This window comes from Aethalodelphis obliquidens, unplaced genomic scaffold (genome assembly GCF_003676395.1).
Source record: "Aethalodelphis obliquidens isolate GAN/ISIS:26980383/991018 unplaced genomic scaffold, ASM367639v1 scaffold41, whole genome shotgun sequence".
Classification (NCBI taxonomy): Eukaryota; Metazoa; Chordata; class Mammalia; order Artiodactyla; family Delphinidae; genus Aethalodelphis; species Aethalodelphis obliquidens.
Window position 1 is genome coordinate 2,304,895 of NW_020837985.1, and position 11,770 is coordinate 2,316,664.

Consider the following 11,770-nt stretch of genomic DNA (forward strand, 5'->3'; position numbering starts at 1 on the left):
CATACCCCAAATCTGTCCCACTCCCCTTCCCCTTTGGTAACCACTTTTGCAGTTTCTCCATCTATTAAATGGGGATAACCTTGTCACAGAGAAATAATGTATGAGAAACATCTAGTAAAGTGCTGGCACAATGTAGGTTCACAGTAAATTTTGGTTAGTATTATACCATTACTCTGAAAATAATCTCATGAGATTCCAGTAGGTCCTGGTGCCCAGTTTTCAGCATCTAATTTAGTCTCCTACTCACTCTACCTGTTTCCTTTGCCCTGAGCAATTGCTATGTTCCTCATTACCTATTCAGCTTTTGGGAGTCCTGGATTCCAGTCCAGGCTCTGTCATGGACAGGCTGTGTGTCTTTAGACCAGTCACCTAACCTTTCTGTACTTTCTCACCTGGCCACGAAGATATGGGCAGGTGACTTCTGAGCTGTGCCTCTCTCAGCTCACCCTGTGGTTTGTGCCCTGAAAAGGCCAGAGAAGGGAATGCTAGGGGCTGAGCCTCAGCAAAGGGGCCTCCTCAGAGATTCTGCACATCTCTGGCCTGAAGCCAGAGGCTCTGGTCTGAACACCAGTCAAGCTGCCAGCTGGTATTCTTATTATTTTGCCCTTTTAAGTAAATTCAGAACGCCTTCAGTTTCCCCATAGAGTTTTGCATTGATATTACAGGCTGCTTGGACTCGGGAGGCCTCGGTTTCTTTCCTGTCTGGGTGAGCTGGGCCTGGATTCCCATGGAAGGGCAGTGCTGCTGGCTCAGGTCAGCCTCACGTCTGACAACTACAGACAAGGAAGCCACAAAATGTGCTATATTACACACGTCCAGTCCTCCTAAGACCCTTCAAGGCAAGGTGTTATTTCACACTAACCAGTGAACCATGGCTGGGACAGTTCCTAGGACCTGTGTTTCAAGAAGGGACATATGTACACTTAAAGGCTTTGGGACAGCTCCTTGAGACCTGGAAGACTGTCCTCTGATGGCATCAGAGTATCTCCACTTCCCACAGTCTGCAGGTGCAGGACAGAACTGAGGAGCAGACAAATACGGTTTCAGTGATCTGGGTCATCAAAAGCTGTAGGAAGGAACTTGCCCCTTCTATGTGATTTTAAAACTTTTCTGTGTCTGTGAGTGCCTGTCTATCGGCGTCTGTACCTATCTTTCTGGGTATGTTTGTTTAACCAGCTTGTGGAAAGCTGAATAAGGACTTTGTGCTCCAGACAATGGCCAAAAGGCGTCCTGCTCCTTGATTCTGGGGTTGCCATGACGACTGTCCTCTGAGAGCTAAAAGCCTAGCTAATTTTACTAGGCCAGTCGTGCAAATGACTGCATTCCCAACTCTTCCTCCATGCTGTCCCACTGCCAGAAAATATCTTCATATTTTCTTTCCCCCAGGGAGGGCAAGGGGGAAAAAAGGCCGACAGAGATGATGTCAGGACTGCTAGGGGATGGTTGGTACATAACCCGGCTGTCTGGTCCCACTTCTCCCCACAAACTAAAGTCTGACTTCATACATCATTTATGTCACAAATCAGCTTTCTGAGCTCTAAATCAAATCAGGAATAAAGAAATAATACGATCAAGGATACATTCTTTTTCTCCTGTTTTAGCACTGTGAGTCACAAAGAATAATACACTGCCTTGGCGTCTCTGCTCCCCCGGGCAGGCACTCCCTGATGGGGAGATAGGAATTTAGACAGGAACATGACTCTCCCTAGGCCACTGAGGCATAGTTTGGCAATCTGCTGCTGTGGTATAGAAAGTGGATAACCTACAGAGGAAGGTCTGTTGGGAGGATGAACTTTAATCCTTTAGAAGTAGGATTAATTAGAATCCCTAGGGGAAATGTGAATTGAGCAAGACCAATTGAATTGGTCTGATTAACTAAGGGTCCATCCATCTGTCTGTCCAACCATCCATTATCCATTTATCCATTCATCCATTGAGTAAGACAAGGTCCCTGCTCTTCCGGTGCTCACAGTCTGGTAGACAGACAAGTTAATAATTTAAGTGTTTTGAAGGGAAGCCTTCCTCAACCTTTCTCCTTCCCACCTCACTCCCCTCCCACCGTGAATTCTGGGTCACCCCCAAAGGGGAATTTTATACACACATCTTTGAAAAGCTCTCACATCAGGCTGAATTTTAGTAACGTGTTTTCACCTCTCTTCTGTATTATAGCTCCTTGAGGGCAGGGATAAGTCTTATTCCCCTGCCCTTATCAGGAAAGGCAGAGAAGAAGAAGAATGGAATTTCCTGACAGAGACTGACACTGGAGACTGTTTGCCTCTTCCAGACTGTTTATTTCATTTTATTTTTTTTAACTGAGAAAAGAATGTTATCTTTTTTTTTTTAATACAGCAGGTTCTTATTAGTCATCAATTTAATACACATCAGTGTATACATGTCAATCCCAATCGCCCAATTCATCCCACCACCATCACCACCCACGCCACTTCCCCCCTCGGTGTCCATATGTTTGTTCTCTACATCTGTGTCTCGATTTCTGCGCTGAAAACTGGTTCATGTGTACCATTTTTCTAGGTTCCACATATATGCGTTAATATACGATATTTGTTTTTCTCTTTCTGACTTACTTCACTCTGTATGACAGTCTCTAGATCCATCCACGTCTCAAAAAATGACCCAATTTCGTTCCTTTTTATGGCTGAGTAATATTCCATTGTATATATGTACCACATCTTCTTTATCCATTCATCTGTTGATGGGCGTTTAGGTTGCTTCCATGACCTGGCTATTGTAAGTAGTGCTGCAATGAACATTGGGGTGCATGTGTCTTTTTGAATTGTGGTTTTCTCTGGGTATATGCCCAGTAGTGGGATTGCTGGATCATATGGTAATTCTATTTTTAATTTTTTAAGGAAGCTCCATACTGTTCTCCATAGTGGCTGTATCAGTTTACATTCCCAGCAACAGTGCAAGAGGGTTCCCTTTTCTCCACACCCTCTCCAGCATTTGTTGTCTGTAGATTTTCTGATGAAGCCCATTCTAACTGGTGTGAGGTGATACCTCATTGTAGTTTTGATTTGCATTTCTGTAATAATGAGTGATGTGGAGCAGCATTTCATATACTTCTTGGCCATCTGTATGTCTTCTTTGGAGAAATGTCTACTTAGGTCTTCTGCCCATTTTTGGATTGGATTGTTTGTTTTTTTAATATCGAGCTGCATGAGCTGTTTATATATTTTGGAGATTAATCCTTTGTCCATTGATTTGTTTGCAAATATTTTCTCCCATTCTGAAGGTTGTCTTTTCGTCTTGTTTATGGTTTGCTGTGCAAAAGCTTTGAAGTTTCATTAGGTCCCATTTGTTTATTTTTGTTTTTATTTCCATTACGAGGTGGATCAAAAAAGATCTTGTTGTGATTTATGTCAAAGTGTGTTCTTCCTGTGTTTTCCTCTAAGAGTTTTATAGTGTCCAGTCTTACATTTAGGTCTCTAATCCATTTTGAGCTTATTTTTGTGTATGTTGTTAGGGAGTGTTCTAATTTCATTCTTTTACATGTAGCTGTCCAGTTTTTCCAACACCACTTATTGGAGAGACTGTCTTTTCTCCATTGTATATCCTTGCCTCCTTTGTCATAGATTAGTTGACTATAGGTGCGTGGGTTTATCTCTGGGCTTTCTATCTTGTTCCATTGATCTATGTTTCTGTTTTTGTGCCAGTACCATATTGTCTTGATTACTGTAGCTTTGTAGAATAGTCTGAAGTCAGGGAGTCTGAATCCTCCAGCTCCGTTTTTTTCCCTCAAGACTGCTTTGGCTATTCGGGGTCTTTTGTGTCTCCATACAGATTTTAAGATATTTTTGTTCTAGTTCCGTAAAAAATGCCATTGGTAATTTGATAGGGATTGCATTAAATCTGTAGATTGCTTTGGGTAGTATAGTCATTTTCACAATATTGATTCTTCCAATCCAAGAACATGGTATATCTCTACATCTGTTGGTATCATCTTTAATTTCTTTCACCAGTGTCTTATAGTTTTCTGCATACGAGTCTTTTGTCTCCCTAGGTAGGTTTATTCCTAGATATTTTATTCTTTTTGTTGCAACAGTAAATGGGAGTGTTTCCCTAATTTCTCATTCAGATATTTCATCATTAGTGTATAGGAATGCAAGAGATTTCTGTGCATTAATTTTGTATCCTGCAACTTTACCAGATTCATTGATCAGCTCTAGTTGTTTTCTGGTGGCATCTTTAGGATTTTCTATGTATAGTATCATGCCATCTGCAAACAGTGACAGTTTTACTTCTTCTTTCCCAGTTTGTATTCCTTTTATTTCTTTTTCTTCTCTGATTGCCGAGTCTAGGACTTCCAAAACTGTGTTGAATAATAGCAGTGAGAGTGGACATCCTTGTCTCATTCCTGATCTTAGAGGAAATGCTTTCAGTTTTTCACCATTGAGAATGATGTTTGCTGTGGGTTTGTCATATGTGGCCTTTATTATGTTGAGGTAGGTTCCCTCTATGCCCACTTTCTGGAGAGTTTTTATCATAAATGGGTGTTGAATTTTGTCAGAAGATTTTTCTGCATCCATTGAGATCATCATATGGTTTTTATTCTTCAGTTTGTTAATATGGTGTATCACATTGAATGACTTGCATATATTGAAGAATCCTTGCATCCCTGGGATAAATCCCACTTGATCACAGTGTATGATCCTTTTAATGTGTTGTTGGATTCTGTTTGCTAGTATTTTGTTGAGGATTTTTGCATCTATGTTCATCAGTGATATTGGTCTGTAATTTTCTTTTTTTTAGTATCTTTGTCTGGTTTAGGTCTCAGGGTGATGGTGGCCTCATAGGATGACTTTGGGAGTTTTCCTTCCTCTGCAATTTTTTGGAAGAGTTTGAGAAGGATGCGTGTTAGCTCTTCTCTAAATGTTTGATAGAATTTACCTGTGAAGCCATCTGGTCCTGGACTTTTGTTTGTTGGAAGATTTTTAATCACAGCTTCAATTTCATTACTTGTGATTGGTCTGTTCATATTTTCTGTTTCTTCCTGGTTCAGTCTTGGAAGGTTATACCTTTCTAAGAACTTGTCCATTTCTTCCAGCTTGTCCATTTTATTGGCATAGAGTTGCTTGTAGTAGTCTCTTAGGATGCTTTGTATTTCTGCGGTGTCTGTTGTAACTTCTCCTTTTTCATTTCTAATTTTATTGATTGGAGTCCTCTCCCTCTTTTTCTTTATGAGTCTGGCTAATGGTTTATCAATTTTGTATATCTTCTCAAAGAACCAGCTTTTAGTTTTATTGATCTTTGCTATTGTTTTCTTTGTTTCTGTGTCATTTATTTCTGCTCTGATCTTTATGATTTCTTTCCTTCTGCTAACTTTGGGTTTTGTTTGTTCTTCTTTCTCTAGTTTTTTTAGGTGTAAAGTTAGATTATTTATTTGAGATTTTTCTTGTTTCTTGAGGTAGGCTTGTATAGCTATAAAATTCCCTCTTAGAACTGCTTTTGCTGCATCCCATAGGTTTGGATTGTCGTGTTTTCATTGTCATTTGTCTCTAGGTATTTCTTGATTTCCTCTTTTATTTCTTCAGAGATATCTTGGTTAGTAACATAGTGTTTAGCCTCCATGTGTTTGTGTTTTTTACTTTTTTTCCCCTATAATTCATTTCTAATCTCATAGTGTTGTGGTCAGAAAAGATGCAATTTTCTTAAATTTGCTGAGGCTTGGTTTGTGACCCAAGATGTGATCTGTGCTGGAGAATGTTCTGTACACACTTGAGAAGAAAGTGCAATCTGCTGTTTTTGGATGGAATGTCCTATAAATATCAATTAAATCTATCTGGTCTATTGTGTCATTTAAAGCTTGTGTTTCCTTATTTATTTTCATTTTGGATGATCTGTCCCTTGGTGTAAGTGAGGTGTTAAAGTCCCCCACTCTTATTGTGTTACTGTCAATTTCCTCTTTTACAGCTGTTAACAGTTGCCTTATGTCTTGAGGTGCTCCTATGTTGGGTGCATATATATTTATAATTGTTATATCTTCTTCTTGGATTGATCCCTTGATCATTATGTAGTGTCCTTCCTTGTCTCTTGTAACATTCTTTATTTTAAAGTCTATTTTATCTGATTTGAGTATTGCTACTCCAGCTTTCTTTTTTTTTGCCGTACGCGGGCCTCTCCTGTTGTGGCCTCTCCCGTTGCAGAGCACAGGCTCCGGATGCGCAGGCTCAGCAGCCATGGCTTATGGGCCCAGCCGCTCCATGGCATGTGGGATCTTCCCGGACCGGGGCACGAATCCGTGTCCCCTGCACTGGCAGGCGGACTCTCAACCACTGCGCCACCAGGGAAGCCCTCCAGCTTTCTTTTGATTTCCATTTGCATAGAATATCTTTTTCCATCCCCTCACTTTCAGGCTGTATGTGTCCCTAGGTCTGAAGTGGGTCTCTTGTAGACAGCATATATATGGGTCTTGTTTTTGTATCCATTCATGGAGGCTGTGTCTTTTGGTTGGAGCATTTAATCCATTCACGTTTAAGGTAATTATCGATATGTATGTTCCTATGACCATTTTCTTCATTGTTTTGGGTTTGTTTTTGTAGTTCCTTTTCTTCTCTTGTGTTTCCTACTTAGAGAAGTTCCTTTAGCATTTGTTGTAGAGCTGGTTTGGTGGTGCTGAATTCTCTTAGCTTTTGCTTGTCTGTAAAGCTTTTGATTTCTTCATCGAATCTGAATGAGATCCTTGCCGGGTAGAGTAATCTTGGTTGTAGGTTCTTCCCTTTCATCACTTAAAGTATATCATGCCACTCCCTTCTGGCTTATAAATTTCTGCTGAGAAATCAGCTGTTAACCTTATGGGAGTTCCCTTGTATGTTATTTGTCATTTTTCCCTTGCTGCTTTCAATAATTTTTCTTTGTCTTTAATTTTTGCCAATTTGATTACTATGTGTCTCGGTGTGTTTCTCCTTGCATTTATCCTGTATGGGACTTGCTGCGCTTCCTGGACTTGGGTGGCTATTTCCTTTCCCATGTTAGGGAAGTTTTTGACTATAATCTCTTCAAATATTTTCTTGGGTCCTTTCTCTCTCTCTTCTCCTTCTGGGACCCCTATAACGCAAATGTTTTTGTGTTTAATGTTGTCCCAGAGGTCTCTTAGGCTGTCTTCATTTCTTTTCATTCTTTTTCCTTTATTCTGTTCTGCAGCAGTGAATTCCACCATTCTGTCTTCCAAGTCACTTATCTGTTCTTCTGCCTCAGTTTTTCTGCTATTGATTCCTTCTAGTTTAGTTTTCATTTCAGTTATTGTATTGTTCATCTCTGTTTGTTTGTTCTTTAATTCTTCTAGGTCTTTGTTAAATATTTCTTGTATCTTCTTGATCTTTACCTCCATTGTTTTTCCGAGGTCCTGGATCATCTTCAGTATCATCATTCTGAATTCTTTCTCTGGAAGGTTGCCTATCTCCACTTCATTTAGTTGTTTTTCTGGGATTTTATCTTGTTCCTTCATCTGGTACATAGCCCTCTGTCTTTTCATCTTGTCTGTCTTTCTGTGAATGTGGTTTTTGTTACACAGGCTGCAGGATTGTAGTTTTTCTAGCTTCTGCTGTCTGTCCTCTGGTGGATGAGGCTATCTAAGAGGCTTGTGCAGGTTTCCTGATGGGAGGGACTGGTGGTGGGTAGAGCTGACTGTTGCTCTGGTGGGCAGAGTTCAGTAAAACTTGAATCCGCTTGACTGCTGATGGGTGGGGCTGGGTTCCCTCCCTGTTAGTTGTTTGGCCTGAGGCAACCCAACACCGGAGCCTACCTGGGCTCTTTGCTGGGGCTAATGGCAGACTCTGGGAAGGATGACTCCAAGGATTACTTCCAAGAGCTTCTGCTGCCAGTGTCCCCATCCCCATGGTGAGCCACAGCCACCCCCCGCCTCCGCAGGAGACCCTCCAACACTAGCAGGTAGGTCTGGTTCAGTCTCCCCTGGGTTCACTGCTCCTTCCCCTGGGTCCCGATGCGCACACTACTTTGTGTGTGCCGTCCAAGAGTGGAGTCTCTGTCAAAGTCCTGCCATCAAATCCCACTAGCCTTCAAAGTCTGATTCTCTAGGAATTCCTCCTCCCATTGCCGGACCCCCAGGTTGGGAAGCCTGACGTGGGGCTCAGAACCTTCATTCCAGTGGGTGGACTTCTGTGGTATAAAGTGTTCTCCAGTCTGTGAGTCACCCACCCAGCAGTTATGGGATTTGATTTTGCTGTGACTGTACCCCTCCTACTGTCTCATTGTGGCTTCTCCTTTGTCTTTAGATGTGGGGTATCTTATTTGGTGAGTTCCAGTGTCTTCCTGTTGATGATTGTCCAGCAGCTAGTTGTGATTCTGGTGTTCTCCCAAGAGGAAGTGAAAGCACGTCCTTCTACTCTGCCGTCTTGGTTCAGCAAAGCCCAGACTGTTTATATTTTTACTGGTGGCTTTCTTTTAAGTTTTCCAAAACATTTTTTAATCTGTGTTTTTCTAATGATCAAAAATAAAAGAATATTTTTGACTCCCTGCTAGATAAGAAAAGTAATTGGAAACATTTTACTTATATCTCCCTGGTTTTTGTAAAGGTAACCTGGAATTTAAGGCCCAGATTATTGTCATCAAATTATTTCATATAGTATAGCTTGTCTTTTACGAATGGCTTTATTATTTGCTTTTAAATCATATTTACAAAAAATTATTTAGACTTAGCTCCATACTTAGCTGATTTACATTTTCACTGCCAGTTCTTTTATGACACAACTTCCCCATTCTCAAATGCTTAATTCTGACTCATCCTTCTATTAACTCGAGTTCATTGATTTGAATTTTTTTAGGTAGAATATGGGGTAGGTGCATTTTTCTGAATCCTTCCTCATCTAAGATTCTCTTTTTGTTTCCTGCCATCTACGGACAACATTCTGGCTAGGTGTAATAGTTTAGGTCAAGAATTTTTTTCTTCATAACAAAGTTCCAGTTATAAAATAAATGTCATGGGGATGTAATGTACAGCATGATGACTATAGTTAGTAATACTGTACTGCATATTTGAAAGTTGCTAAAAGAATAGATCTTGAAAGTTCTCATCACAAGAAAATAAAATTGTGACTGTGTGTGGTGACGGATGTTAACTAGACTTATTGTGGTGATCATTTCACAATACATACAAATATCAGATCATTATGTTGTACACCTGAAACTAATATAAAGTTATATGTCAATTATATATTAACTAAAAATAAATAAATTATTTTCATCAAAAATTTCTGAAAACCACCCATTTTATCCTGGAAAACGTTCAGTGCTGCAGAGTAGAAGTTTGAGAATTGACTGATTTATATCCTTTTTTGTTTGTTAAAATTTTTTCTCTATTCTTTTAATTAAAAGCATTGCCAGGATATGTCCAGGCGTATGTTCTTTTTATAAATTTTGCCTATAAAACATGGCTGTTGATTTGTATATTCCAGACTTTATTCAGCCCAGGAAATTTTTCTTCAATTATATCTTTATTACTTCTGTTGCAGTTTTGTTCCTACATGAACAACACAGATATATTCTTTTAACTTGGCCTCCTTATTTAAATTATTATCTCTTTTAAAATATTTACTTGCTTGTCCCTGCATTCTATAATACTTACCCAAATTTACCCTTTATACCACTGGTGTACTTTTCCATATGGTTAATTTTCCTCTTTGCTGCTTCTAATGCAGTATTGAAATATGTTATTGCATCTTTATCCCTCCAAAATAATCCCATAGCTCTTCTAACTCTCTTTCTGTCTCAGTATGATCATAATGGATTTCTGCCAATTTTACAGAAGGAATGTCATTTTTCTTTCTGTTGACGCTGAAGTTTTTGAAAAAGTTTCTTCTGGACATACTCTTGAGTCTTCAGAATGGTGTTCTCTTTTCATGTCCTGCAGTATACTTTCAGTCTGTCTCTTTTCTTTATGTATTCATCTTTGAATGAGAAGATTAATCCAGACCCAGGTATGGGCAAATAACAGACTATATAGCTTGCCTTTGGAACGGTTAACTATCCCCTTGGGTGCTACTTGAATATCCTTCTTACATCTGTAGTTGGAGGGATGGCTGATTATTCTTCCCACTTCCTAGCTCCATTCCCAGGGTTAGTGACATACGCAAAGTTTGGCCCTGTTGGGTTGAGGTGTGATTTTCTTCTATCTGCAATGCAAAAAAACCTATAACCCCCAACTGTCCAAAAAATGTCCCAACAGGCTCTTCTTGTCTTCCCCACATCTTTCAAAATTTGATTTTTACCAACTCTCTTCCACCTTCAGGATGCAGAGGGTCCCTGGCAGGGACTCTCCCCACCGTCTTCCACATCTTGTATTATTGGTTGCTTGAAAGTTGTAGTCTCTAAAAGGATACAGAAAGATTTTGGGGGGTGCATGTGTGTGTGCATAAAGCTTACTCTGGCTGCCTCAAAAGATGTCACTTGTGTAGTAGAGGATAGCTGGTCAGTTTTAAGGTTAGTCTAGTCTCTGAGTCAAGGAGCAGGAGTGTAGAAATAAAGAGCTCTCTCTTTATTGACTTTCAAAGAATTGAATCTCCTCTCTTTCGTGAGATAAAGCATGAATAGATCACTCACTGTTTCTCACAAGCCAATCGTGTCTGCTTCTGATATTGAGTTGATTCTGATATTGGGCTGTCATCAGTCCTATCTTTCTGAGGTTGTGGTGAGTGTTCACCATTCCTTGTAAATCATTTTTGGTGGGAAATAGATGCTACCAGAGAGACACTGTTTTGTATTAGCTTCACACATTGTTCTTGAGGTTCAGTCCTCAGAACCTACCAGGGATTCCAGGAGCCCTTTGGATAAAGGCTTCCGTCGTCAGCACTTTACTTTCTCCTACACCTGAATAATCAAAAGATAGAAAAAAAGAGTGAGCAAAGACAGCACAGTTGATCTGGTAACCCCCATTGCTAGGAAAGCTTGCCCAACTCCCCAGGGCTTTGGGTAAGGAAGTAGGAAGTATCTTCTTGTGTTTTCCATTCCAATGGGCAGGCCAGAACAGACCATGGAGTTTCAGACATGACCTGAGGGTCAGGGAGTCTGCTATTTAAACTTTTCATAACACCTAGTGCATTGTCGGTCGCCCAAAGGCATTGCAGAATATTGGTGGTAATAATAGCAATCAGAAACCTGCCATTCTACCTGGAAGATGTGCACATCATTCCCACTGTCATCTCCAGAACTTTCTTCAACACACATGCCTGAAGGGAAACTTTCTCTGTTCCAAAGTAGAATGTTATAGAGACGGGGGATGGGCAACTGATGACACGACTGAGATTCCCAATTGTTAGTGGATCTTCCTCCAGAAATGATTGCATAAGAACAGTAATGAGGATGATCTTTTCTGAAATTAGGAGAGTCACCAGCGCACACTAATTGATTAAATCATCCCAACACAAAATTATTGAACACCTACTGCATACCTACTGTCTTCACTGCTCATGGAATGTATTTGGAGAGACACACAAAGATCTCATTTTTACCAGGCTGCACGGTAACCCTCTCTTCTCCCTAAAAAGCACTCCTTCTGCCAATTAGAGAAGGTAATGAATTAGACAACAATGAGGAGGAAAGTGCAGGGGAGAAGGGAAAAAGATCATTCTAGAAGATGTTACCAAATGTGAATTATCCCTGGAAAGAATGTTCCAGCCCTGTGGTTAGTTTGTCACATAAGGGTTGGGGTCTTAGAAGGAGCACTTTGGACAAGTAAACAGAACAGTGCCAAACCTGGGAGGGAGTGGGGGATGAAGGTGGTGCTTTTCTTAGAACA